A 3,513-nucleotide genomic window follows, 5' to 3' on the forward strand; every position below is an offset into this window, starting at 1 on the left:
CCTTGAGACAATTTCTCTTGAAACATAATTCTTTGAGATTGTTTCTCTCGAAACAAAATCTCGTCTCACTTGAGACAATCTTCCTTTAGACACAAAAACTTAAGATTATTTAAGAATTTTTTTCCTGAAAAACAAATTTCATTTCTCTTGAAACAATTTTTCCTCGAAACTAAAATTTTGAAATTGTTTCACTTGAAACAAAATTGATCTCACTTGAGAATGTTTCCCTAAAAAAATTATTCTCACTTGAGATAGTTTTCCCTTGAAATGCAAATTTTGAAATTGTTTCACTCGAAACAAAATTTTATCTAACCTGAGATAACATCCATAGAAACAAAAACAATTCCACTCATTTATTCGACAAGAATTTAAAGCTAGCAAGGACTTCGTTTCGTAATTTTGTTTTGATAAAGAAAATTTCAGTAAAGAATGAACCACATCTCATGTTTTGAAAAATCCAAATCCATCATAGAAGGAGGTGGATCATCATTTCCAATGGAATAGTTCATAATGAGATGAACTCATCTGAGGGTAGAGAAGAAGTTCATAATCAAGAGCTTGCTAAACCTAAATAGCTGCCTTTAAAAAAGAATTAAGAGTTCATAATAAGAAGAATACAGAGCTCGAGACTTGTTGACAGACCAAAAAATTGGTGCTTTATATATTTGATCTATTCCTCTTTCACATTAATGAGAAAATAGGGGAAGCTTTCATCAACAATTTTTGTCCCGCCATGCCCTGCACCACCAACTTTATACCACAGCCACACATTGCTTCCTACCATACCCTGCCATCAGCTACTGCTGCCACCCCTTATTGCCCATTCTCAACAAGTCACCAAATAAAAACAAAGAAATGAATTTTTATTATGTATTGGGTTATAAGCACTATGTAAAAGGGGGGTAATTCTTTCTAAAAAAGATTTTTGTCATCTCCTTACTCCTCCTTTCAAAATGAAACCAGATCAATAAATCAAAGAACTTCATGTAAGCTTTCTCATTTTTATTTGCAACAAATGAACAAAAAATAGTAAAAAACATCAAGAAATGATTACCTTATGTGTTTAGGGGCTCTCGATCAGTGTTGGCCTTGTCCTTAGGGTCGTATTTTACCAGGGGTGACTGGCGAGCGATTTTATGAGTGGATTGCCATTGTTTGGCGTTTGCTTAGGACAGGGCCTTTTCGACCGAGCTTGGTAGTAGTAGAAGTGGTGGCTTGGGTTCATTCACCCGTATGTGGCGGTAGTAGGGGTGTGGTCGGTAATGTTTGGCCAGTGGCCAGCGTTGGAGTTTTGTGTTTCTCGACCGTGTAAAGTGGAGAGAGAAAATAAAGAGGGTTTGAATAAGGCGTTGGATTTTGATTCATGCAATGAAATATAAGATTGTGTTATTCGAAAAATACTATCATTTGGTACCATTATTGTCTACTAATTTGGTTTGTGTTCAAAGATCCCAAATTCTAGGTTTATGTTCATATTAGGGTTTATGTAATTGATGAAGGATTTTAATGTTATTGAGGTTGTAGAATCATTTTTAAGCATGATTGATGATTAAAATCACTTGTATATGATCATATGAACATATGAAGTTTCAATCTAACCCTAATCTTGGGGGAAAAATGTACTTTGATGAAATTAAGTTAGGGTTTTGATTGTAGAGAATTTATAATGTTGAATAGAAGTTGATTTCGTGCTTGAATAGAATCAAAATCGAGTAAAATCATGAAAACCCTAACTTTGAACAAACAAAGCATTCGGCCTTGACTATAGAGGATGAGAAAAAATATGGAAAAATTGGGCAGGTGTTGTACATGATGTAGAAAGTATTCTATAAGCCTTAGAAAAATTTGGGGCCATTTTCTAATTTTATAAAAGTTAGGGACCTAATCAATAATTTTGGAAAAGTTTTTATCTATTATGTAATTATTCAATAGTTGATGTACTATTTTGGAAATTAATGTTTGACTGTTGAAATTGAATTTAGGATATGAAATGGGATTATTTTAGAAAGCTTGAAAAAGTTGAGGTTTAAATCACAAATATGGAAAGGTTGGGAGCTTAAGTGAAAATATTTTGTGAAGTTGGGATAAAAAAGAACTTTAGTGGTCAATTAGAAGTATTAAGGTAAACATTTATGTTGTGATATGGAAATTTTATCAAATAAGCATCGAAACAATTCATTAGGAATTTATTTTCCAAAGTATGCATATGTTAGTAAGATTCTAACATTTGGTTTGATTTTGTATATGTTTGGTAATGATGTTTATTTATATTGTCTGCTTGAATTCAAGTTAAGGCAATATCAAAGCTAAGGAATAGCTTAAGGATGGAATATGCAATCCTAAGGGATGTTTGCAAACTAAGGACACCAGGTGAGTGCAAATTTAGTTTGTACTCATGTTATCGAACAAACTTTGGCTTGCGATAAACTAGTGATAGAGTTACATTGGTAAGGAGTGACTCATAAAATGTTATGTGATTTGGGATGCATGCATATATGTGCATTTGGTGGGCTAATAGAATTGGTAAACAAGTTGAAAATGCAAATTGGTGAAACATGCTTAGAATTTATGTTATGGATAGTAAGTTTAGAAAATCACCATAAATTCTAAACAAATTATTAGAGGATGATTTTTATACCGTCGGACTATTATACCACTCTAGTTTTGTTAAGAACAAACGGAAATTGATTTCAAGGTGTATACCAAAAGATATAAATTTGTAATCGAGGATAGGTCAGAAAACGGGGCAGCATATTCTTCTCAAAACATATTTGTGGGTCAACTTTGAAAAATTAGCATAAATTGTACAAATTGAACTAGAAGGAGTGACTTATATGAATAGATTTTTATTTGAGTTTAGTTTTCATTGGTATAAATAAAATAATTTTTAATGGTTTATATTAATACATAATAATATTTCTTTAAAGGTAGTGCAAAATGCCATAATATGAAATTATGACAAATATTTGGATTTAATTGAATTGGAATCAAATGATCATGTTAAAGCTTAATGAGGCTTATATTTTGAATTTTATATAATTTCAAAGTGAGTGTAATGCATACATAACTTTATACATGGATGTTTTATACATCATTGGGTAGGATTGCGATAAGTCTACCATGTTTATATTGGCGTGATATTTATGTCATATATCATATATTTGACATATTCTAAATATGTCAAAGGTTGAATATAAAATGCACTGATCATTGATTGTTACATATGATGTTTATCATAAACATATATCATAATTAACATGAATGATATTTTGGGTATAAACTACCCAATATTAAATTATGATAATATACTTTCCCTTGGATGGATCAAATAAAATAGACTGTATGCTCAAGTAAGTCATTGAAGGACATGGTGCAATTAGCATGACATAGAGTCTAGCAGCTGCATAATCAAATTAGCACTAATGTGTAAGGACATTTAGTGCAACACTATAGTGTGTAAGGGCACAAAGTGCATATGGTGGGCACGACCTTATGTGTATTAGCACTTCGGTG

The sequence above is a fragment of the Hibiscus syriacus genome, unplaced genomic scaffold, assembly GCF_006381635.1.
Source record: "Hibiscus syriacus cultivar Baekdansim isolate YM2019G1 unplaced genomic scaffold, ASM638163v2 tig00111207_pilon, whole genome shotgun sequence".
Lineage (NCBI taxonomy): Eukaryota > Viridiplantae > Streptophyta > Magnoliopsida > Malvales > Malvaceae > Hibiscus > Hibiscus syriacus.